Source organism: Balaenoptera musculus, chromosome 3 (assembly GCF_009873245.2).
Source record: "Balaenoptera musculus isolate JJ_BM4_2016_0621 chromosome 3, mBalMus1.pri.v3, whole genome shotgun sequence".
Classification (NCBI taxonomy): domain Eukaryota; kingdom Metazoa; phylum Chordata; class Mammalia; order Artiodactyla; family Balaenopteridae; genus Balaenoptera; species Balaenoptera musculus.
Genome location: NC_045787.1, coordinates 106,826,268 through 106,853,678, shown reverse-complemented (window position 1 = coordinate 106,853,678; position 27,411 = coordinate 106,826,268). Strand labels below are relative to the sequence as shown.

Sequence of the window (27,411 nt, the reverse complement as noted above, 5' to 3'; positions counted from 1 at the left end):
CCAACTCAGCCAAAGCTCTTTAAGCAAAAGGAAAAAAAGACTAAAGATGGGAATCACAGTAAATGAAATGCTATCATTTTAACAAAAGGGCAGCATATTTTAAATCGAACTGAACACTGAGCTGTCAAATGAATTACTCACTTTTTAAATTTTTTTTTTATTTTTTAAACTTTTATTTCTGATGAACCAGAACTTTCTTTAACCAGCTGGGTCAGAGAGTTTGTTTAAGTGCCAAATTGATGCCATCAGATACTTTCTGGCTCAATGAATTACATCTAACTCAGAGAAGTTAGATGTGCAGAGGAAAGAAATTACAGTACGAGGTTTTCAAGGCATGTCACACAAACCTCAATCCTTAGATAGGGCATTACAGGCATTCCCCTCTCTACTCTACCAAGGAGAGTTTTAATGAGCACTAAATTCCAGGCAACAGGAATATTTAAGAGCTCAAAAGGGAAAGAGAATCAACATCAATTCTCATCACCCTTCCAGATCTTTCTACCAGCATCATTTTTATCATATGTCATTCCTAGGTGTTGGTGATCAGTTGCCAAAATGAAAGCTCTGCAGGGAAGGGGTGAAAGCACCACTGCCATCACCCTGCATGAGCTCAGACACTGAACACATCATCTCGTCAAAATGCCTGAGCCTCACTGGCACCCTGCTTGGAAAACTGAGTGCTCTCCCAACACAGTGCTTCTAGCGGCAGCTGCTGCAGCTGTGCAACCAATCTCCTATTCAAAATATTCTTTGGGATGTGGAGAGAACACAATGATGCTATTAGGGTACCTGTATCTTCTCATTTTCTCATTCTCATTTTCTGCCCTTCAGGACACTATTTGATACCATGAAAATAATTAAGAAAGCTCATCTAAGTAATAGGTGAAGGCACTCTTATGTCTCTTCTAGAGTTTCATCAAAAAGCCAAGGACTTAGGATGTTTTCCAGTTGTTCCCAAATCTTCTTTCTAAATATATTAATGAAAACCTCAGCTCATGAGGAAAAATCTATACTCTGTGGTATTAACAGATCTATTTAGACATTATAGCCATGTATCCTAAACTACAGAATAGAAACAAGGATCTTATCTTTATAACACTTTTGTAGATTGCCATATATCCATAGCTAAAAATGACCATTTTGACAAGGGGCAAATATTGATACTAGGACTGAGTGGAAGAGAAAAGGTTATGTCAATATTACACAATCGTGATTCACTGAAGCTGGGCTCTGAAGGGGAAGAGATGCTAGTTAGATGACAAAGAGTGAGGGGAGAGAATATCAGACAAAAGAACACCAAGTGCAAAATCCCTGAGGAGAGGAGTAGGGTGCATAAAAGGTACTTAGAGAAGACTAGGAAAGAGAGACAACACCATGCTGTGGGAATAGGGCACTCCCTCTTGCAAGAGCACTGGAATCACAACTAACTGCTGAACAATCATCGACAGGAAGACACTGGAACTCACCAAAAAAGATACCCCCCAACCAAAGACAAAGGAGAAGCCACAATGAGACAGTAGGAGGGGTGCAACCACAATAATATCAAATCCCATAACTGCTGGGTGGGTGACTCACAGACTGGAGAACACTTATACCACAGAAGTCCACCCACTGGAGTGAAGATTCTGAGCCCCACGTCAGGCTTCCCAACCTGGAGGTCAGGCAATGGGAGGAGGAATTCCTAGAGAATCAGACTTTGAAGGCTAGTAGGATTTAATTGCAGGACTTCGACAGGACTGGGGGAAACAGAGATTCTACTCTCGGAGGGCACACACAAAGTAGTGTGTGCATCAGGACCCAGGGGAAGGAGCAGTGACCCCAGGGGAGACTGAACCAACCTACCTGCTAGTGTTGGAGGGTCTCCTGCAGAGGGGGCGGTGGCTGTGGCTCACCGTGAGGACAAGGACACTGGCACCGGAAGTTCTGGGAAGTACTCCTTGGTGTGAGCCATTCCAGAGTCCACTATTAGCCCCATCAAAGAGCCCAGGTAGGCTCCAGTGTTGGGTCGCCCCAAGCGGAACAACCAACAGGGAGGGAACCCAGCCCCACCCATCAGCAGACAAGCAGATTAAAGGTTTACTGAGCTAGCAACAGCCAGCTCGACCCACCACCAGTCCCTCCCATCGGGAAACTTGCACAAGCCTCTTAGATAGCCTCATCCACCAGAGGGCAGACAGCAGAAGCAAGAACTACAGTTCTGCAGCCTGTGGAACGAAGACCACGTTCACAGAAAGATAGACAAGATGAAAAGGCACAGGGCTATGTACCAGATGAAGGAACAAGACAAAACCCCAGAAAAATAACTAAATGAAGTGGAGATAGGCAACTTTCCAGAAATAGAATTAAGAATAATGATAGTGAAGATGAGCCAGGACCTCAGAAAAGAATGGAGGCAAGATCGAGAAGATGCAAGAAATGTTTAACAAAAACCTAGAAGAATTAAAGAACAAACAGACAGAGATGAACATTACAATAACTGAAATGAAAAATACACTAGAAGGAATCAATAGCAGAATAACTGAGGCAGAAGAACAGAGAAGTGACCTGGAAGACAGAAAGGTGGAATTCACTGCTAAGGAACAGAATAAAGAAAACAGAATGAAAAGAAATGAAGACATCCTAAGAGACCTCTGGGACAACATTAAATGCAACAACATTCACATTATAGGGGTCCCAGAAAGAGAAGAGAGAGAGAAAGGACCAGAGAAAATATTTGAAGAGATTATAGTTGAAAACTTCCTTAACATGGGAAAGGAAATAGCCACCCAAGTCCAGTAAGTGCAGAGAGTTCCATACAGGATAAACCCAAGGAGAAGCACGCAAAGACACATAGTAATCAAATTGGTAAAAATTAAAGACAAAGAAAAATTATTGAAAGCAGCAAGGGAAAAACGACAAATAACATACAAGGGAACTCCCATAAGGTTAACAGCTGATTTCTCAGCAGAAACTCTACAAGCCAGAAGGGAGTGGCATGATATACTTAAAGTGATGAAAGGGAAGACCCTACAACCAAGATTACTCTACCCAGCAAGGATCTCATTCAGAGTCGATGGAGAAATCAAAAGCTTTACAGACAGGCAAAAGCTAAGAGAATTCAGCACCAGCAAACCAGCTCTACAACAAATGCTAAAGGAACTTCTCTAAGTGGGAAACACAAGAGAAGAAAAGGACCTACAAACACAAACCCAAAACAATTAAGAAAATGGTAATAGGAACATACATATTGATAATTACCTTAAATGTGAATGGATTAAATGCTCCAAGCAAAAGACACAGGCTCACTGAATGGATACAAAAACAATACCCATATGTATGCTGTCTACAAGAGACCCACTTCAGACCTAGGGACACATACAGATTGAAAGTGAGGGGATGGAAAAAGATATTCCATGCAAATGGAAATCAAAAGGAAGCTGGAGTAGCAATACTCATATCAAATAAAAGAGACTTTAAAATAAACAATGTTACAAGAGATAAGGAAGGACACTACATAATGATCAAGGAATCAACCCAAGAAGACGATGTAACAATTATAAATATATATGCACCCAACATAGGAGCACCTCAATACATAAGGCAACTAACAGCTATAAAAGAGGAAATCGACAGTAACACAATAATAGTGGGGGACTTTAACACCTCACTTACACCAATCGACAGATCATCCAAACAGAAAATTAATAAGGAAACACAAGCTTTATATGACACAATAGACCAGATAGATTTAATTGATATTTATAGGACATTCCATCCAAAACAGTAGATTACACTTTCTTCTCTAGTGTGCATGGAACATTCCCCAGGATAGATCACATCTTGGGTCACAAATCAAGCCTCAGTAAATTTAAGAATGAAATCATATCTAGTATCTTTTCTGACCACAACGCTATGAGGTTAGAAATCAATTACAGGGAAAACAACGTAAAAAACACAAACACATGGAGGCTAAACAATACGTTACTAAATAACCAAGAGATCACTGAAGAAATCGAAGAGGAAATCAAAAACTACCTAGAAACAAATGACAATGAAAACACGACAATCCAAAACCTATGGGATGCAGCAAAAGCAGTTCTAAGAGGGAAGCTTATAGCAGTAAAATCCTACCTCAAGAAACAACAAACATCTCAAATAAACAACCTAACTTTACACCTAAAGGAACTCGAGAAAGAAGAACAAACAAAACCCAAAGTTAGCAGAAGGAAAGAAATCATAAAGATCAGAGCAGAAATAAATGAAATAGAAACAAAGAAGACAATAGCAAAAATCAGTAAAACTAAAAGCTGGTTCTTTGAGAAGATAAACAAAATTGATAAACCATTAGCCAGACTCATCAAGAAAAAGAGGGAGAGAAATCAATAAAATTAGATATGAAAAAGGAGAAGTTACAACAGACACCACAGAAATACAAAGCATCCTAAAAGACTACTACAAGCAACTCTATGCCAATAAAATGGACTACTTGGAAGAAATGGACAAATTCTTAGAAAGGTATAACCTTCCAAGACTGAACCAGGAAGAAATAGAAAATATGAACACACCAATCACAAGTAATGAAATTGAAACAGTGATTTAAAATCTTCCAACAAACAAAAGTCCAGGACCAGATGGCTTCACAGGTGAATTCTATCAAACATTTAGAGAAGAGCTAACACCCATCCTTCTCAAACTCTTCCAAAAAATTGCAGAGGAAGGAACACTTAGAGCATTTCCTCTAAGATCAGGAACAAGACAAGGATGTCCACTCTCACCACTATTATGCAACAGTTTTGGAACTCCTAGCCACAGCAATCAGAGAAGAAAAAGAAATAACAGGAATACAAATTGGACAAGAACAAGTAAAACTGTCACTGTTTGCAGATGACATCATACTATACATAGAGAATCCTAAAGATGCCACCAGAAAACTACTAGAGCTAATCAATGAATTTGGTAAAGTTGCAGGATACAAAATTAATGCACAGAAATCTCTTGCATTCCTATACACTAATGATGAAAAATCCGAAAGTGAAATTAAGGAACCACTCCCATTTACCACTGTAACAAAAAGAATAAAATACCTAGGAATAAACCTACCTAGGGAGACAAAATACATGTATGCAGAAAACTATAAGACACTGATGAAAGAAATTAAAGATGATACCAACAGATGGAGAGATACACCCTGTTCTTGGATTGGAAGAATCAACATTGTGAAAATGACTATACTACCCAAAGCAATCTACAGATTCAATGCAATCCCTATCAAATTACCAATGGCATTTTTTACAGAACTAGAACAAAAAACCTGAAAATTTGTATGGAGACACAAAAGACCCCGAATGGCCAAAGCAGTCTTGAGGGAAGAAAACGGAGCTGGAGGAATCAGATTCCCTGACTTCAGACTATACTACAAAGCTACAGTAGTCAAGACAATATGGTACTGGCACAAAAACAGAAATACAGATCACTGGAACAGGACAGAAAGCCCAGAGATAAACCCACATGCCTATGGTCAACTAATCTATGACAAAGGAGGCGAGGATATACAATGGAGAAAAGACAGTCTCTTCAATAAGTGGTGCTGGGAAAACTGGACAGTTACATGTAAAAGAATGAAATTAGCACACTCCCTAACACCATACACAAAAATAGACTCAAAATGGATTAGAGGCCTAAATGTAAGACCAGACACTATAAAACTCTTAGAGGAAAACATAGGAAGAACACTCTTTGACATAAATCACAGCAAGATCATTTTTGATCCACCTCCTAGAGTAATGGAAATAAAAACAAAAATAAACAAATGGGACCTAAGGAAACTTAAAAGCTTTTGCAAAGCAAAGGAAACTACAAGCAAGATGAAAAGACAACCCTCAGAATGGGAGAAATTATTTGCAAATGAATCAACGGAGAAAGGATTAATCTCCAAAATATATAAACAGCTCATGCAGCTCAATACTAAAAAAACAAACAACCCAATCCAAAAATGGGTAGAAGACCTAAATAGACATTTCTCCAAAGACATACACATGACCAAGAAGCACATGAGAAGCTGCTCAACATCACTAACTATTAGAGAAATGCAAATCAAAACTACAATGAGGTATCACCTCACACCAGTTAGAATGAGCATCATCGGAAAATCTACAAACAACAAGTGCTGGAGAGGGTGTGGAGAAAAGGGAACCCTCTTGCACTGTTGGTGGGAATGTAAATTGATACAGCCACTATGGAGAACAGTATGGAGGTTCCTTAAAAAACTAAAAATAGTATTACCATATGACCCAGCAATCCCACTACTGGGCATATACCCAGAGAAAACCATAATTCAAAAAGACACATGCACCCCAATGTTCACTGTAGCACAATTTACAATAGCCAGGTCATGGAAGCAACCTAAATGCCCATTGACAAACAAATGGATAAAGAAGATGTGGTACATATATACAATGGAATATTACTCAGCCATAAAAAGGAACGAAATTGAGTCGTTTGTAGAGACATGGATGGATCTAGAGACTGTCATACAGAGTGAAATAAGTCAGAAAGAGATAAACAAATATCATATATTAACACATGTATGTGGAACCTAGAAAAATGGTACAGATGAACCGGTTTGCAGGGCAGAAATTGACACACAGATATAGAGAACAAACGTATGGACACCAAGGGGGGAAAGTGGTGGGGGGGGAGGGGTATTGGTGTGATGAACTGGGAGATTGGGATTGACATATACACACTTATATGTATAAAATGGATAACTAATAAGAACCTGCTGTTTAAAAAAATAAATTAAAAAAAGAAAGAATAATTACACAATTGTTTGTCAAATAGGATTATGCAATTCACATTAGAAGCAACCACTGAGGATCTGCTCAAGAAGTGGGTCAGAGAATAGGCTGCACTTCACTTTCTCATCATAAATCCCTACAAATGACAGAATATAGAGATCCATAGGCAGACACACTCCCAGTAGGGTGAAGAGCTGTCATGTCAAATTGGAGTAGCTGGTAGCCCTCCACCTCTACACACACTTGGAGAGAGAAAGAGTTACCATGCTCACCCAGCCACATCTCCAGACCCCATCCATCCCCTTGGAGAAGTAAGTGCCCCAGGTGACTGACTACATTCACTAGGAACAGAAAGCCCCCAGGCCCAGAAGACAAACTGGTATACTCCCCCAGCAACACAGCCTAGCCTCTCACAATCGCTGGGTTCTGGCTGCAGTAAAACACTTCAGCATTCACATAATATTAACAGCTAGTATTTATTAATAACCAAACACTTCATTTATTCCTCAAACGTTAAAAAACTAATACTTATTGAGTGCTAGGGATGGTTAATATGGTAGGCTACATTCCAAAAACTTGGCATACATTAGCCATTTACTGCTCACAAAACCCTGTGAGGTCAGGGCTATAACTGCCTTCATTTTAGTTTATTTTATGTATTTTTATAAAAAATATTTTTTTTACTTATTTATTTATTATTTATTTGGCTGTTTGCCGAGGTCTTAGTTGCAGCACGCAGGATCTTCACTGCTGCACGCGGGCTCTTTTAGTTGCAATGCAGGCTCTTAGTTGCAGCATGCGGGATATAGTTCCCTGACCAGGATCGAATCCGGGTCCCCTGCCTGGGAGCACGGAGTCTTTTTTTTTTTTTTTAATTAATGTTATTTATTTTTTTTTTTATTTTGGCTGGTGTTGGGTCTTTGCTCTTGTGCACGGGCTTTCTCCAGCTGCAGCGAGTGGGTGCGCGGGCTTCTCACTGTCGTGGCCTCTCCCTGTTGCAGAGCAACGGGCTCTAGAACGCAGCTCAGTAGTCATGGCACACGGGCCCAGTTGCTCCGCGCAATGTGGGAATCGTCCCGGGCCAGGGATCGAACCCCGTGTCATCTGTATTGGCAGGCAGATTCCTACCCACTGCGCACCAGGGAAGCCCGGAGCATGGAGTCTTAACCACTGGACCACCAGGGAAGTCCCACGCCTTCATTTTATAGGTGAGGAAAATGAGGCATATAAATGTTGAAGTCATTAATCACATCCCAGGCCCAGGGCTCTGGATTTCATACTCTTAACCACTTCACTAGACTTTTTCTTGAGCTAACAAGGAATCCTCAATTACAAAGGTGAGGCAGAGACATTTGAGGAAAACCAATGCCATGAAAACAGGTAATATATATTAATATACATGGAAACAAAGTTAACAGAAGAAACACTGCTCAAGAATTTAGATTAAGTATAATTAATGGCATCAGGGAAATAAGAGCCTATAACATTCACAACAAAGAGTCAATTAGTTTTCAGAGAAATGACAAAAATGATCATTGACTTTTTTTTTCCATTGAGAATAGTGGTTTTTATTTATTTTTTTATTTAAAAAAATTTTTTTAACATCTTTATTGGAGTATAATTGCTTTACAGTGGTGTGTTAGTTTCTGCTGTATTAACAAAGTGAATCTAAATAGCAACAGATGAGGGAATTCCCTGGTGGTCCAGTGGTTAGGACACTGTGCTTCCATTGCAGGGGGCATGGTTTGGGATCCCTGGTCGGGGAACTAAGATCCTACAAACCACGCAGCATGGCAAATAAATAAGTAAATAAGTGGCAATGGATGAGCTAAATAAGAGTAATCGTACAGCTAAAGAACAAATTACAATAGACAAGGGAATTCTCACTTAAGCAGTTAAAAAAACAAAGATGTAGAAAGAATGAAAGAAAAGCCAAACAATTGTGGAGGACTGATTCTAATATTTGATAACAGGTCTTCCAGAAGAGAGAATAAAAGAATAAGCAATGTAAAGCAAAAAATAGAACAAAATGTCCTAAAACTAAGGAAAGTTTTAGGTTCTCAGATTTAGAAGTCCTAATGAATGCTTGGTAAAATAAGTAAAACAACATATCTTGACACATCATGAATAAACTTTCCAGATTTACTAAGCATTTATATTTCATTCACTGCTTTTGGTCAACTCGAAGTTAACATAACTAAAACTTAAATCTAAAATTGGGTTCACCCTAATCTAAACAGGTTCATTATTTTACTTTCATCATATTTATTATTACCAATATGAAATATTCCTTCCAGTCACCCAGGCTTCGAATGAAATGCCTTCTTTACCTTTTTTCTGACTTCTATAAACTGAATTATGTCCCCCCGCAAATTTACATGTTGAAGCTCTAACTACACAATAGGGTTAGACCAAGTCATGACGGTTAGGCCTTCATGATGGGTTAGTGCCCTTATCAGATGAAATACCGAGTTTGCTCTCTCTCCACCATGTCAGGACACAGTGAGAAGGTCCTCTGCAAGCCAACAAGAGAGTTCTCACCAGAAACCTGACTGTGCTGGTATCCCTGATCTCAGACTTCCAGCATCCAGGAGCTGTGAAAAATAAATTTCTGTTGTTTACACACCAAGTCTATGTATTTTGTTGCGCAGCCCAATCCAAGAAACTGACTTGTATTTATTTATTATTCTACTTTGGCCCTTCCGTTATAAAGAACAGAGACTCAAGCCAGGCGAGGACAAGAGTCATTGTAAAGACACATGGTGATGTTATAAATGTGAGGGGGAATCATATTGGAAGTTCACAATCAAGGAGATATCACAAGCCTGGTCTCCACAATTAGAAACTGGAAGGAACAGTTCTGGAAACAAGTGAGTATCTATGGATATCTGGACCAATCATAAACACAAGGAATGATCTTCCTTTTTTAACATATTCAGTTCCATTCTATGGATTCCTTCTATCAATCTGCCTACTTGGGCTTTCCCACCTCAAATTCACTAATTTTTTACCTTTCATTGTGTGCAGTTCTGCTTAATTCTAGTTCTTGCTTCCTTATAACTTTGAGATGCTGGTGACCCATTTTGGTCCTTTACTTTGCCTTTTGCCCTCACTGTCTATACCATTCAGTGTTTACTTCAAAATCAATTACATCCTAGTTTTGATTTTATTTACTTAGTCTTCTGTAATTCCATTCTCCCTTTACGAGACTGTCTATAAATAGTATTTTCCTTTTTACAAGAAATTCTGCCTTAATTGCTCATTTAAGGAGAATATCCCTACATGGGAATGCAATAAATGGTTGAACACCTCCAGTCCCGCTGGATATCACCTTCCTCTGAACTTATAATATTTATCATTATACAAGTGAGGTCGCCAGTTTAATCGTAGGGTTGCTGTCCAATTCACCCATTCATTAGCTGTCTTTCACAATTATTAAACTTTTTATATTGTTTACTTATGGTTTATAGCTTCTTGTCTCTCCTAGACATTCTTTCTAGTATCAGAGCCTTTTCTAGTACTTAAACTATGTGCTTATTGATTCGAGTCCATTTTTCTCAGTCTCACGTAGCTTTGAGACAATTTAAGTGCTTCTGTTTTCCATTTGTAAAATAGGGGCAGCAAAGAGCAATCAATGCCTGTAGATATTAGCTGATTACAACATTTAAGTAGATTAAGATGCAGAAAGCAATGGCTAAAGACATAGGCTCCATTAGAAAACTGGAAAAAAAAAAAACCCTCCCAAGATTGGGTTTCAATGTCTTGGTTAGACAGAAGTCTCTCTGTTTTCCTTCTGACTAAAATCCCTGTTTATTTTCTCTCAGACCAAAAGAGTCCATAAAATAAAAATTGTTATTACTGATAATGAACTGGTGTGAGCAGTGGCATGGGACCAATGCTTTGTCACAAAATATTTCTTAGCAATACTTGTATTAATCATTGTTCCAAAAGGGAAATATCTACAATGGCTATATATAGTTAATAGTTATATAGTTAATAGATGGAAGAAAGTATCTGGTTCACAACTCAACCCCCCACTTTCTCTGAGAACTGCATTGCCGCATTGGGGTTAAGGCACAGGAGTCATGATTGCACAATGCAGCTGCTCACTACTCCTCACTGGAGGATTATTGGATGGGTTCCAGAAGCAAGCTTCGCTAATCAGATTTATCCCTCTCTGTGATGAGAGATTTGGGTGAGAGGGAGTCCAGTACTTCTGTGTATGGGACTACACCATGCAGAGTGGGAGCTGGGGGAGTGATAATCTACGGCAGTGTGAACTGAGAATCCCTGTAAGCTCATCTGCAGAGAGAAAGGAAACAATGACACAAGATACACCCAGAAAGTCAAGAGGGGGCAGAGTATATAGTTTCTTGGTTTGCTCAGCTCTAATCCTTCCAGTATATTACACTTTCATTTTCAAAAACCTAATGCATACAGTTGTCATTCTCTATTCTAACCCCAAACTTGCTCTGTCACTTCAGTGTACTGCATCTATTTTTTTGCCACTTGTCAGCTCCTTTGGCATTTCTAATTCTACATTTGGTTTACAAGCCCATTCACAGTTCTCTACAACTTGCTTTTTTTCCCCCTTAGCATCTCCAAAATGCTTCATCAATTTTGCATTTCATCTGTCTTGATCTCTGCCCCCTGAATATGCCTTAAATGCTACCTCTGTCTTTGCCCATAAGAATGTGTCTTTCTTCAAATGCCTGATTCTGGCTTCTCACTCTAGGTAGTCAAGCTTGCCTTCCTCACAGAAGATGTCCCTGCCCCACTCCTCCAGGTATTTATGACATCCTATGATAGTTTTCTAAATCATTCTTTTGGGTCCTATTACACACATCCATGTGGTGTCAGTTTCTGGTAGGTAATAACTTGATTGCATTTTGAGTAATTCAGGCTCACTGTGGGCTCCCAATCAGTGGACTGAGTAAGAAATGTTCCTTTTCTTCTCAAAAATATGTCTTTCTGGGATTAGGAAAGTAAAGTAGGCTAGAAAGAAGCAAAATTTTGTAGGATTCTGTAGGTAGATGTATACAGTATCTCAAGAACTTTAGTTTCTTTTTAAAAAATTCTACAATGATTTAATAAACTTACTGGTTTTGGTGATTTAAAATTATATTCCTTATATTTCACTTCCAGAAGCAACATATGAATATATCTTTACCTTAAAAACAAATTCAACATATACATACTACTATATATAAAATAGGTAACTAATAAGAACCTACTGTATAGCATTGGGAACTCTATTCAATACTCTGTAATGACCTATATGGGAATAGAATATAAAAAAGAGCGGATATATGTATACATATAACTGACTCACTTTGCTGTACAGCAGAAACTAACACAACAGTGTAAATCAACTCTACTCCAATGAAAAAATTAATTAAAAAGAAAAAAAAGAATAACGAACACTAGCACTCCCATTTCCGCTTACATGAGTTTATATTAAGAATCTCTGTTCCTTGACACTAAACTACGACATGGGAGGCATCGACTTTGATTTCTGTTTTGCTTCCTGTATTGCAACTAAAATAAAGACTTGCATAAAGTAAACAAACAAAAAACAAAAACAAATCTCAATAATATAGAATTGTACAGAATATAACAGGAGGGCTCCCTTCATGCAGCACCCCACCACAATCCCCTTCCCCATCCACTGCCCTCCACAGAAGAGACCACTGTAAGAGCTCCATATGCTCTGCTCCAGATTTTTTATTGAGGATTTACTTGTAAATATGGATATGTTTGTATTTTGTTAACAAAAAATACGATCATACTTTATAGTATTCTAAAATTTATTTTCTTCTGTTTAAGAATATATTATGTTTCTCTTTCTACGATAATACATGTAAATATACCATATTCTTCACTATAACTGCATTAATAGTCCAAAGATAGATGTATAACAAATAATGCAACCATGTTGCTATTGCAACAATGCTACAGTGAAAAAAGATAAATTGTAGTGATTTCATTTGTCAGCTGAGTTTGGTGACACTGTTACCAGCTGGTTTTCCTCAAGCCTTGATGAGTCTTGCTTGCCTATCTGTATCTACAGATGAGTGTCAATATTGGAAATGAGTCTATTTACATAAGCTAAGTTACACTTCTCATTCCCTTGTCAGTGAAGACAGGTTCTTATCTAGAATTTGAACCCAACTATGTGTGATTCCAGTGCCCATGTTTCATTTTTATCAGGCTTCCAGTTTATAAACATATATTTTTTTTGTTCCTAAATGTTAGTGCTTATAAAATCTTCTATAATGGGGGCTTCCCTGGTGGCACGGTGGTTAAGAATCCACCTGCCAATGCAGGGGACACGGGTTCGAACCCTGGTCCGGGAAGATCCCACGTGCCGTAGAGCAACTAAGCCCGTGCGCCACACCTACTGAACCTGTGCTCTAGAGCCCACGAGCCGCAACTACTGAAGCCTGCGCACTTAGAGCCCGTGCTCTGCAACAAGAGAAGCCACCACAATGAGAAGCCAGCGCACCGCAACGAAGAGTAATCCCTGCTCATCGCAACTAGAGGAAGCCTGCAAGCAGCAATGAAGACCCAACGCAGCCAAAAATAAAATAAAATAAATAAATTTTAAAAATTCTTCTGTAATGGGTAAAATTGTATCTATAACTAGCTATTGTGTACTATTCATTAAAATTATTATTTCTTTAGAAATTGTTGGTGTTTCAAAAAACCAGTTGGTTAAATCAAGATTTCACAACATAACAATAAATTGGTATTCTTTGTGTAGACATAGCACTATGCTTTCCTCTAGCTGGCATTTACAAATGCCCCCTTTTAACAATAATATATTGTTTGGAGATATCACAAATGAAATTTAAATTATTTTTAAACAAGAAAGCATAACAATGGAAGCTAATTTGAATTATTCTCAGGAAAGCTTTAAAAAGAAATAATAGAAGATAGCTGACATACAACTGGCAGCACTTGTACAACACTGGAAGCGAATGTACTGGCCAAAAGAGCCATACTTAATACAATCCTGCTACAGCTGCATGTATATTCATCTCCTTGGAATAGCTAAACAAAGTTATAGACACCAGGTGGCTTAGTAGTAATACTTTGGTTCTTAGTGTTCAAATATTAAGGAGAAATACTTCTGCAACATACCGACAAAAGATTCTCCTAGGTGCCTTTAAAGGGTTGAAAAAAACACTCTTAAGATGTATCTTAAGAGTATCTTAAGGGTCGACTTTAAAGTCCCTTGGCAAGGCATTCACACGAATACAAACTACAGAGGAATTTTACTACCCAACGAAGAGAGCAAAAGGTTGACAAGCTTATTCCCTCATTGTACTGACTTTATGGAGCCGGTGAACTTTATTTCCTCCTATCTGTGAATTGATATGGAAGGGACACAGTTATTGACAGTCTTGATTAAGGACATGGGAAGATGTGTAGAAAATGTTATATCACTGACTGACTGTTGGCCATGGAAGAGAACCACCCAAGTATGCATTAATTAATGAGTGCACCAAACAGCATTTTATCAGGATGTTTACAAAGCACATCCTAGTGGACAGTTTATCCTCATACTTAATCAGTTAAGCAAGCTTCTCTTGTTATGACTTTGACAGCTCCTCTTTCAGTTAAAATATATATATATATTTATATATATTCAGTGTCATATATATATATATATATATATTCAGTGTCAAATAAAACACCTTGAAAGGTTTTTCTCAGAAGTCTACTTAGACTTCGTAGTTTAGAGGAGCTGCTACATGGTGGCCTTTGGCTTTTTAGACACCATGCAAGTGAACATCTGAGAATGATTTCTTGTTCTTTTCCAGCTATCAGTAGGCAAAGTGTAAGGGGACACAGCTTTAACAAATTATTTTATTTCATAAGAGAAGCCTTGTACTACGCAAGCATGTACTCAGCTGACATAAAGAGAAGCTCCAGTCCGTCAATAAGAGAATCTTAAAAGATATCTTCTTGGAGTGAAAATTTCTGGCCAACCATGAAAACCAAAATTCTCAACTCTGGCCAAATAAATGTCATACTTTATCTTTTATTAAGAAACTCTACATCACGTTCTAAAGTGACAGTCTGGAAATGTATTAATATATCTCATGACTTAGGGCCAAATTATAAATGTTGTCAGTTATGTAACCACTATCTTATCTCTCCTCCTGCACTTTGGTGGAGGGGAAAATAAGGGCTTGAAAAGTGGGTTTCACTCACAATCCAAATCCTAATATCTATCCTCATCATCTCACACATTGGAAGAGGATTGAGAAAGAGAAGAACCTGGAAAAAGAGTAAATAACAGGAAAGGAGAAGGAGAGGGAGAGTGAGGAGGAGGAGAGGGAGAGTGAGGAGGAGAAGAGGGAGGAGGGGGAGGAGGGGAGGGGGAGGGAGGGGGAGAGGGTGGGAGGAGGAGGAGGAGGAGGAGAAAAAGGAGAAGGAGAAGAAGGAGAAAAATCGAGGAGAAGGAAGCGAAAGAAAGAAAGAAAAAGGAGAAATGTGCCAGGGTAATTTGCCCCGATCCGCAACTGGTATGTTTATGTTTGTTCCCTGATTGAAGGTGGGAGTTCACCTAGAGAGCTACAAAGACATGGCTCTGTCCACCCAACTCTGCCTCTCACCCAAGCTGTGCTCCATACGTTTGAGGGGACGCAAAAAGAAAAGAATTGCATCTGCTGAAATAGTTACATACAGGGCGATCAGTTTTCAGAGAAACATTGAAAATCATAAATGGAAAAATAAAATAGGACAAGAAATTACAAAGTACACAGAAATATTCACCAAGGAGTAGGAATATATTTCAAGGAGTAGGTATATATTTCACTTTATAGTTTAAAAAATACTTGACATTGTTTTTCACTTTTTCTCCTTCTTTGTTTTTTACTTTGCTTTCTCCTATTTTAAAGCCACATATAGGCAAAGCAGATAAGGTTATACTTTATTTTTACTTAAAAAAGAAAGAAAAAGAATTGGACACTCCTGAGATTTGCAAGTTAAACAAAAACCTGAAAATAAACTCTGTTCAGTAATTACAAAAAATGAAATGTTATATTAAAAACTGAATTTATAAAAGTAGTTAAAACATATATACATATATAATACAATGATAGCATTCTATTTGATTTGATTAGATAATGACAAATGGGAAAAGTGATAAAACATAAAGTATTGGTCTTTATTTCCTGTTTTCTAAAGTTCAAATGGAATTAGACATTATTGTTGCTTTGGCATTAGTGAGGGTTAGCACGTTGCTACTGAGGTTTTTTAAAATTTTTATGTAAAAGTATGTTTACTTTAAGCTTTATTCATATCAGCTAGTGAATTGCACCCAACAGGAATTTTCCTGTTACATACACGTGGGATCTGGTCCAAATAAAACCTGGATGATGAACAAAAGATCATGATGGTCTCCAGGTGGCCAATAAATTGCTTATCTCAAATATTTTGGAAAACACTTTTTTTCCTGTAATGTAGTCTATCCAGCCCTACGTATCCTTGGGTTGTGCATCCTTGGATTTAAGAACTGCGGATTGAAAATATTTTTTTTTAAATCTAGAAAGTTCCCAAAAGCAAAACTTGAATTTGCTAGCAACTATTTAAATATCATTTACATTGTATTTCAGGTAGTTATCAATACATAGCTTTTTAAAATAAATAAATAAATTAATTAATTAATTAATTAATTTTTGGCTGCATTGGGTCTTCATTGCTGTGCGTGGGCTTTCTCTAGTTGCAGCAAGCTAGGGCTACTCTTTGTTGCGATGCGTGGGTTTCTCATTGCAGTGGCTTCTCTTGTTGCAGAGCACAGGCTCTAGGTGCGTGGGCTTCAGTAGCTGTGGCTCGTGGGCTCTAGAGCGCAGGCTCAGTAGTTGTGGCGCATGGGCTTAGTTGCTCCACGGCATGTGGGATCTTCCCGGACCAGGGTTCAAACCCGTGTCCCTTGCATTAGCAGGAGGATTCTTAAACACTGCGCCAGCAGGAACTCCCCAATACATAGCTTTTATATTGTACTAGGTATTATAAGTAATCCAGAGATGATTTAGAGTATGTGGGAGGATTGCATAGGTTATGGGCAAACACTACATCATTTTATGTGAGGAACTTGAGCATCTATGGATTTTGCTACCCTGGGGTGGTGTGGGGTGTCCTGGAACCAACCCCCCTTGTGGATACTGAGGGATGACCGTATTTAACTTGTAATCAGTCAGGGTGTATTTGTAAGATGCTATGGTTGGAGGCTCCTGTCTGGTTTATCTTGACATCAAAGTCAGAGTTCATATGGTACTTTATACACAGTAGGGGGAAAAATAAATATTTGTTGGATGAATGAGTCATTACTATTCCTAAAAGTAGTTAAATCTTAAAGAAGAAATACCAAATAAAAGGTGAGGTGAGTTAAAGTCATTTGAATACATTCTGGAATATGAACACAGTTTACAATGGTCAAAGACAAAGTTAAAAGTATTTTCTCTTTTATTTTTATTATTCTGAGGTTTTTGCAGAATCAGATCTTGCAACTTCTCAGATATACTTTTAAATCTGACTTATTTATTTTTCTTATATTTACAGAAGATATGGGAAAAACATGTACCCACTGAAACAAGATAGGAGAAACAGTGCCATGTTTAAAATTTTTATTTTAGTAAATTTTATAATTAATTTAATAATTAAATAATTAAAATCTAATCTCTTCCATAGAGATAACAACTGAATACACTGAACTTATTTATAGCTAACTTGCTGCCAATTAAGATGTCACCAAAAGTCTGATTTTCTAGACAACCATTTTCATAATAAATTTAAAAATTGAAATTCTGATTTCATGCAGAGGTCTCTGTGAAAATTATTTATTGATGCTTAGATCTCCATTCATCTGAGAGGTCTGCCCTGCCAAGTTTAGGTTCCCTGCTCTTCCAATGTAGATGGTTAGGGTGTTGTTAATGCCACTTGATTGCATCTTTTACTAGATGGTAAGCTCATTCAAGTCAGGAGGTGTGTCATATTTAATACTGTATCTGCAGGTACAGCTTCTGTCAAATTAGTTGTTCAACAGTTCTTTGGGATAATCACAAGACCAAATCTATTAGTCTACAAGTTTAAGGTCATGGTGAAAATGTCACATTTTGAAGTACCTTAATAACTAGACAGATGTTTTTTTTTCATGATGACATGCCTCATATCTCCTCAAACTGCAACCATTTACTGTAGCAAATACTAAAAGAATAGCATAGCACACATGGCATTTAATTATTAGCCAGTTTAATTTTTGTCATGGATAATGTAGTTCACCTTCACTGTATGCTCTACTGTTTCTCAACCTTCAAAAAGATTAGGACACAAGAAATCTAAGTTCTAAATGCAGTATCATTTCCACTTAAATGTAATGGGATAATAATAAAGTAGCCTCCCTTGGCCAGTACTTTTTTTCCTCAAATGAGGTAGTTTTAAAGACGCTAGTATAATGACATGAGTTATAATAGTTGTTTCCCACTCTCTAGCCTTACTGATCATAGTAGAATTGGAACTGTTGCTTACAAAATGGGCAGAAAAATGCACTGAAGTCATAATAAATGAGACAAGGTTGTCAAGAACCGGCACAGATAGATACTCAACGAAAGTTCATTCCCTTCACTCCTTGCCCTGCCACTGAGCACAGGGAATTTCCCACAGCAATCAGGTTTGAAGCACACTTTGGCAGGGGTGGGAACTCTGACCCACTCTGAGCATGCACACGGTGTTCATATGTGCTGGCATAAGAGTGACACATTTTCTATCTCAGAAGACTCACCAGACTTAGCAGGACCCAGACTGAGGCAAACTAAGGGAGGTATGCAGGACGCTCCCGTGCCCTTAGCCGGTAACAGCACCTGCAGAGCCTCGGCATCACCATCTAGTCCCGTGGGGAGTACCACATCTTCTACATCAGGGAAATTTTCAGGCACCCGGTCAGAACTGACTGGTCCTCCTTTCGCTCTGATGCTCTCAGGACTAATTTCATCCTGCCACACTCCTGGCCACCAGCAGAAAGCAAACCTCCCAGATCATATCACTCATTACCACTCAGACTTTCATCTCCAGGAGGCTCTTTGCAAATTTCCTAATTTTCCTCTAAACTCCTCTACTCTCCTCTAAGCATTTAAAAAATTTTTTATTTATTTATTTGTTATACAGCAGGTTCTTATTAGTTATCTGTTTTACACATATTAGTGTATATATGTCAATCCCCATCTCCCAATTCATCCCATTCTCTAAACATTTTAATGTGTCCTCTAAAATCCTGTATCTACAATCACCAAACTTTCCTCAACTCTGAATCTCTTCTTAAATATTTCTTTTACCTTGCTATACCCAGATTGGAACACATTGTTTTTTTTTTCTTTAAACCAGCCTTCCCTAGTGAAGGCTTTTTAATTTTCTTTTACACTCTGTGTGCCCTGGGGCCAGGAGGTGGGAATGAGCGTTCCTGACCTTTTTTCACATTTGTAATGCAGTTAGTCCCATTATAAACCCTAACTCCTTATGCCACCCAAATATGTGGCATACATCAAACCTTCTCACTAGTCTTGTTTATCAAACTTGGGTGATTCATTGACAACATTGGTATCTTCTCTGTCATCCTTCTGGGTGACATCAACATCCTATGAATGAGCCATCTAATACTCTGATATCTTAATTCCTTGACTTCATCACCTCTAACAACCTTTCCCTATTCTCCTTCTCAGGCTGCCCCTAATATCCTAGTCCTAGTTTTCAACTGGAACCACTCTACCTCCTTCATCTTGGACACAAGTATCTTACTCTGACTACATCCTCTTACCTTTTCATTTCCTCAGACACACGACTCACAAATTCTACTACCTCACAGTCACTGTCACTCATCCTTCTACTTTTTCACTGCTCATCACCATCCTTGTAGCTTTTACTTACTTCCTTACCTTTTATTCCATGATAAATCATTACAGTTGCTGCCTTATTCTGACTTCATAGCCACCCCAGAAAAACTCTGACCCAGTTTTAACAGTTTTCTGCCATTATCTATATCTGTATCTGAGCATCTAATGTTGCTGGAAGAAATCACACAGTGGGCTGACTGGCTGCACGCCAGAGTCACATCAGCTAATATCACATGGCACTCAAAATTGCCAGGAAATTCTTTTATGTTTCCTCACAAAGTCAATTTCCTACTCTCTATAATGATTATTTAACACATTTTCTTCTCCCTTAAACTGTCTCAATTCCTTCCCTTACTCATTCTTGGCTAATGATTATACCTTTTACTTTACTGAGAAAACAGAAGCTATTAGATGAGGATTCCTCATCTTCCTATCACTGAATCTACAAACCTGCCTACATCTATATGCATCCTCTCTGCCTTCCCTCCTGTCATAAAGGAGGAGGAGTTCTTCCTCTTACTAAAGGCCAACTTCTCCACTTGTGTTCTGTATCCCACCTTCCCTTGTCTCCTCTGGGATTTTGCTCTTGCAAGATATTATCTTTGTCTTATAACATGAATTTCTCCTTTCTACTAGGTCACTCTAATGAGTATTCAAAAACATGGTTAAGAGTTTTATATCTTTAAGAAATATACATTTCCTTTGACCTCATGTTCTCTCCAGCCACCATTTTTCTTCTCCCCATTTCAAAGCAAAAGCCCTTAAAAGATTTGGCTTAACTTTCTTTCTGTCTTCTTTTTCTCCTACCAATCACGCTTCAGTACAATTCAGTCTGATGTCTGTCTACCATGCTTCTGAAACTCCTCATCAAGGTCACCTACAAAACCCTGTGTTGCTAAATTCAATGACAACGTCTGTAGATTCACTTTTTAGCCACAGCTGACCTCCTCTCTCCTTCTCAAAACATTCTGTTCTGTTGGTCTCCAGGTTACTACACTCTGCTGGTTCTTATCCTACTTTCTCAGTGACTCCTTGGTCTTATTTCCTTGTTCTTTCACCTCTACTTGACCTCCAACCAATGAAGTTCCCTGATAATCATTCCTGGACTGTCCAGATTTTTTCAATCTATGCTGTCTTCTTGAAGCAAACTTATCTCATCCCTGGCCTTTAACTGTCACTGAAAATTTCAGCATAGGTATTTTCAACTCTGATCTATTATCTATGCTATAGACTCAATTCAGCTGTGTACCTGACATCTCCATACCTGATGTCTGACATGAATTTTAACCTCAGCACAGCCGAATATAAGTCTTGATTCCTACCTTGATACTACCTCCTCAGGCTAGTCTCCACCATCTCAATAAATGACAATGTCTCTCACCTAGTTTGCTCAAATTAAAAAAAAACAATGAAGATATCCTTAATTCTTCTTCTTCTTCTGTCTTTTAAAATCAGCAGGTTCTACTGGTTCTATCTCCAAAAATTATCCATAAGCTATCAGTTGTTACTTATTTCCACCGTTACCACCTTCACCTGCATGCATCTCAGCAGCCTAACTGATCTCTCAGCTTCCAGCCTTGTTCCCCTATTCTAATTCTCCAGAGAAATCCAGAGGGATCTCTTAAAAACATTAATCAGATCATATTGCTTCCCTGTCTAGAAAACTATGAATGATTTTTCCACTTCTCTTACAATAAAACCCTCCCATTTGTCTATAATACCTCACGAGATGTGGGCCCTGCCTACCTTTCTGGCCTTGTGCTCCTGTGCTCGCGGTACTTCTCAGTGTGCGCCAGTGAGCATGGCCTTCCGGCCCTTCCTCAGAAACACCGACCACCACCCATGGCAGGTTCCTTACTAAACAACTTACTTAAAGTTGCCTCTGCCTATTCCTTTCTATCACATCACCTCCTTAGCTCCCTTCACTGCATTTTCAAGATTTATACTTATCTTGTTTATTTTCCTGTTTATTTGTCTCCCCTAATAGGCCTTAAGTTTTATTAGGGGCGGGATCTGCTCTCCTTTTCACCTCAGCGTTCCCAGAATTGAGCACAGTGAGGAGCAGTGAGTAGGCGCTCAACAAATATTTGCTTAATGAAAAAATGAATAAAGGAATGTATGAGATCACCAAATTCCTGTTCACAATTCTCATTTATAGCACACACATTTGTTACACAACCACAAAGCCGACATAAGAAGCCTTACATGGTGAAATGGTGGTTTATCACCATAAAAATACACTGTTCTTGAATCTAGAACTAAATTGTAATTGAATCCAGAAGCCAATATTTGTCTCCAAAGACGTTTTAAACACTGCTCTTTTCCCATGATCTTTAGCACAGCCATAAACATCATAAAACGTGTGCATACTTCAGTTACTTTTCCAATGATTTCTTCAACTGATTCTGCTACATGATATCAAATGCAACAAATGAATAATCTGTGTTATATGTGACTTACTTCCAACTTAGAAGGCAAAACATTGTGCAGTAGTACTGCAAAAGATAACTGCATGGTCAATGCCCTTCATTTAGGATTGCAGATGGCTAAGGCTCTTAGAGGAAGTATATGCATTATTCCTGTCTGACAAAACAGATAATGCAAACAAACCTATGTAGGCAAGACTGTGAAATAGGGGAAATATCTCAAATAACTTGCTACTTATCTCTAATTACTAGTCCTCCCCATTCCACACAACCAAATCCATGCAAAACCTCCTTTTGATCCCTTATCCCTTTATTAAAATCTACCCTCAGGACAAGATCTGGTGAATCATTCACCTGATATTATAAATTATAGGACAGCCAAATAGGTGACTTCTCCCTATTTGAACATTTAACATTATCTGGACATTTAACAAAGTTCCAATTTAGCAAAGCAAACAAAACAAAACAAAAAACAAACTAACTAGAAAAAACAAAAATAAAAAGTAATCTCTAACATGGAAGATTTTTGCCTTTCTGACCCAGTTAGTAGAGGTAGTCTTGAAGACAAGAGGACTGCTTGCTAACATAGAATTTATATCAAGATTAAGGAAAACATTTCAGCTTGCTCACTGGGTCAGTTATAGCTCTCGACAGGTTTCAGGTTTTAGGATAACTACCTGAGGTCAGTTACTTAACTCCCTATAATCAAATTTGGTGCTGTCAGTTCTTGAGGTAGAATTTTGTAAGTTACTCTCATGAGCTTGCTGAGGAACCAGAAATTTAAACTCCTTTTCTAAACACATTTTTGTGTTTCTACTAATGAGGGTTAGATAATATGTGCCATTATAACAAGCACAAACTGCTCAAGGGTTTTCCACACAAGAAACAAAATAAGGAATTAATGTTTATTTGCTACATGAGGAGTGAGGAAAATTAAAAACAGCAGTGCACCACTTTGCCCCATAATAACTGTCCCGCTAACTGTAACCACTATATACCTCCCTACATGGGAAGAAAGTGATCGATTTCACCCCAAATGCATTGTCATTAAAAAAAATTAAAAATACAATCTTATTGAGTACCTTTATCAAACTTAAAACATAAACACAATATATCTTAACAAAAAACAAATAAATATTGAAACGCTGTCTCATGTATGCAGGATCCTGATGGAACAAAATGATGAGCTTGGCTTGATACAGCCAGTAGACAAAAAGGAATTGATATTATGACGAGCATTTAGCATTTAAAAATTGTAACAGGAGGTGCAAATAATTCAAAATTAGATGTATGAATATTTATTTTGCATTGATCTAATTAAAGATTTGCCTGAATAATTACTCTCTGGGGGGAAATGCATATTAGTTAGATGCTATGTTTCAATAAATGTATACGCAAATTAAACCCTAGAAGGTAGTAATGATATCTGGTAACAAAGGATATTCGTGAATCTTAATTCCAAGCTTCCTTAAAATTTCTTAGAAAGATTTTATCACTTCTACCAAGGTTCCCTTTTCTGCACTCCTTCCAATTTATAATTTAGAAAGACACAGGCATCCCTAAAAGATGTAAGAAATACTTTTACATTCTTTAAAACTTTGGAATACAATGACTATGCATTTAATCTCTATCTCTGCACTGCTTATCTATACCTATGTTAAAATATAGCTTTATGGCTTTCAAAATAAGCAAATGTTTTTAAATGTCAAAAAATGGAAATTTAATGACCCATACATCAGTATTTTAAAGTCACTATCTGTACATTTCTCTTTCACTGAGCCTCATCTTTACAGAATTAGGACATACTTGTCAGAAAACACTCATTATTTTTATCATTCTGTCAGTTTAGTATGATGACTAGAGCTAAGCAACAGACAGCTTCCTAGTCACTTCTGGTGTCTCTAACATTTGATACTAGCAATGTAACAGTATAGTGGATGAAATGCAGCATTCACTTTTCCCTTGGGTTGGGGTGCCCAGAGGCAGGTTCAGGTGCACAGGGCTTACTGAGGGAGCACCCTTGGGTAAAAGGGAGTGAGGGAAAGAGTTAGAGCAGAAGAGGTTAAGCTTGATGTGGTCTCAACTAGAGTCTAACTGCAGTGTGACTGCTTGAGCAAGGGGGCCTCCTTCTGTATCCTCTTATCAGTCAGTCATTGGGTGAAGAAGGGAAGCCTCCTTCAGGGGTAAGATAACTCCTGTTGTGCCAACAGCAATTCCCAGAGAAGGAGACAGTTTGAGCCGTTAGCGGTCAACCCTTATAGCAGCTTCCTGACGGGCTCACTGACAGGACAGGCGGAGATCTGAGCTGCAGCCCAACAGTTGAGACAGCTAGGTCTTCCTTAGCCATCTTATCTGTTCATCAATATGAATTTGCTTCTGTTAAAGAAACAGCTGAACATTTTTTCTGCTTGAGCTTACTAAATATTATTTTCCCTTCTGAAAATAGACTACTTAGTATATTTAACCATACAGTTGGGCTCCCAAAGGGATCTGTACGGATATACACTGGAGGAGTTTAGAAGGGGCCTTGAAAGAGCCACTTTTCCTCTTTCCTTCAGAAATACTGCCAACATAGGTTGAAAACTGTTCATTTACGTGTTTGATGTAAGAATCTGTTTCTCTGAAACCTAACCATTTGCTCATTTTGAGTGCCCATGAAGTTTCAAATTGTCTGCCTTTCTAATTTTCAGCATCATAGTTGCATGTTATAATTATAACATAAGAGCCATAGAGAATTCATCATAGACTATTGAGTAAATTCCCTGCTGGTTTGAGACTTCCCCACTTTCTCAAAACCACATATGGGCAAAGAAAGGCAGTTTGGACAGTTGGAACCTTTTCACAGTTTCAAATACATATTATGACATATCTGAATAATTTGGGGGAGCAAATTTTAGAATGAATATCTTGTCACACGATATGGAAATCGGTACTCTGGAAGTCTGATGACTATCTAAGGCTGACATCTAGACAAAGAGAGCCTCCCCTGTGACTTGATGGCACATGGTATACTCTATCTTTTTTTTTTTTTGCAATACATTTTTTTATACACCTTTATTGAAGTATAATTGCTTTACAATGTTGTGTTAGTTTCTGCTGTACAACAAAGTGAATCAGCTATATGTATACATATATCCCTATATCCCCTCCCTCTTGAGCTTCCCTCCCACCCTCCCTATCCCACCCCTCTAGGTGGTCACAAAGCACCAAGCTGATCTCCCTGTGCTATGCAGCAGCTTCCCACTAGCTATTTTACACTTGGTAGTGTCTATACGTCAGTGAGGTATACTCTAAATGCAAGACAATTACTCAATGTTTCCATGAAAATGGTCACTGATTACTGGTTGAAAATTCAATTTATTTTGAGAACAGCTTTATCTCAAATTTATTGGAAAGTCACCTAAAGGTCTCAATTAGCACTCAGGTGCCAGGGCTTCCAAGTATCTAGATGCTCAGCAATCAGTGATGTGGTCAACAGAGCACAAAATGCTGGACTGAGGTTCAAAATGTTTGCAGTCACACTCTTCACTCTCCACAGGGAAGAAACAGATTAATTTCACCTAAGCCAACCTCCTTAAAGCTATATATAGTGTCAGTGTTAAAATTTGAACTACTCAGACTAATATCCAGAATCTTTCCAAATGGAGCACTGGAAAATCAAATATCACAAAGAGAATGGGGCACCAGAAAAGTTGCCACAATTTGTGTGTAGGAAAAAAAAAAAAAGTTTATGCCACAGGGAGAAATTCTAAATCCTAGACAATGACTGCAACAAAATTAAACAGTCTTATAAAAAGATTTAGCATTCAATAAAGTAACTTGAGGAATATCATGAAATAATCACAAAGCTGTCTCCCCCCCCAACCACCACTCCCTGCCTAACACACACACACACACACACACACACGCTCTCTCTCTCTCTCTCTAATCCATCGTCTATTTTCATTCTATGAACTGTCCTATTGCTGGAACTCTATCCTGGTAGATACGTTTAAATCACTCTGATGTCCTGGAAAGGGAATCTGCCACACAACTGCCACCTTGTTCTTGGTGCATCTTTAATTAGAGGCAAATCAAAATCAGAAACATGCTGTGAAAATGTTATAATCTCCTAATTTTTCAAATTTTTTCTTCTATCTCTAATAGTTTCTTAGGAACCATTCCACTGTAGAAACGTCTGAATTTTGGCATTATTGTGATGCTGTTTCTTTTTCTTCTGAAAATTTCAAGTAAATTTAATTACGATAGGTGGACAAGGAGAAGAGACTGGGAAGTAAAGATAATCTAGTGACTATGCTTGCTTCTTCTTTCGTAATGACTTCGGTTCTAATTCTACTAAAAACCAGGCATTCACTATTAACCACAATAATTGTTCACTTATTGTACACTGTGGTGCAGATAAACATTTTCAACCCAGGCCACAGTACATTCATTGTCTTCTGTTGCAGATGTAGAGGGAACTAACCATTTGGCAAAGGGAATAAATGACAGAAATAGTCAAACAATGCACTGTGGAGAGGAAGGTAGAGAGTCCCTGCAAATGAATTAGCTGCCTCACAGTATCACTAAGGCTTTGATGTACTTCATTCTTTCCCAATCTCTGCATGCAGGGTATGAATCTCTGCATGTAGAATCCCTACATTACTTACTCTTTTTTTGGTTAATACAAATTCATGGCCATATTTAAGGGAAAGTTTATAAACCCTTTTTTAAAAAGTCATAATTATGACCAAGAATAGCACAGTCACCCTGTAAGTTAAGAAGTGTATTTTCAAGTTTAATAACAATCAGCTGTATTTTTATGAGAAGGTAATAGAGCAATACTGATTTATAACTTGCCAAGGAGATAAACATAAAGAGGGGTCTTTTTCACTCTAACTGAATCCTTTTCAGGGACAAATGATCTGGGAACAGAAAGGAAAGGATAATTACACAATATTAATACTCTGCCATTTTCCTAGGCAGAAGTATCTAAAGTCATTTCCTACAGATAGTTAAATACAAAGCAAATGTAAATTTCAACAATTCCCTCTGCTGCAGAAATTACCGTACCAAAACAGGTATCTTCTGAATTCAGTAGCACTGCATATCAAAGGGGCTAATGAAAGATCAAGTTCAGGTTAATAATATTTATCCCACTTACCATCCTCTCACAGCCATTCCTTAACAGTCAAATAGAAATAGCACCACAAATTAAGGGTCAAGAGGATAAGTGATTCTAAAAATAAGTATCTCATTACCAATACTAATGACCCTGGGATTAAAACCCAATCTGCATTCTTTGCTCTATACATGATCATATGACTGCTTTTA

At 38.1% G+C, this 27,411-nt stretch overlaps 1 protein-coding gene across 2 annotated transcripts in view; it reads right to left on the bottom strand.

The window, feature by feature from the left end:
• CHSY3 (chondroitin sulfate synthase 3) overlaps positions 1-27,411 on the bottom strand; it is a 296,881-nt gene that overhangs the window by 152,163 nt on the left and 117,307 nt on the right. The window lies entirely within an intron of this gene.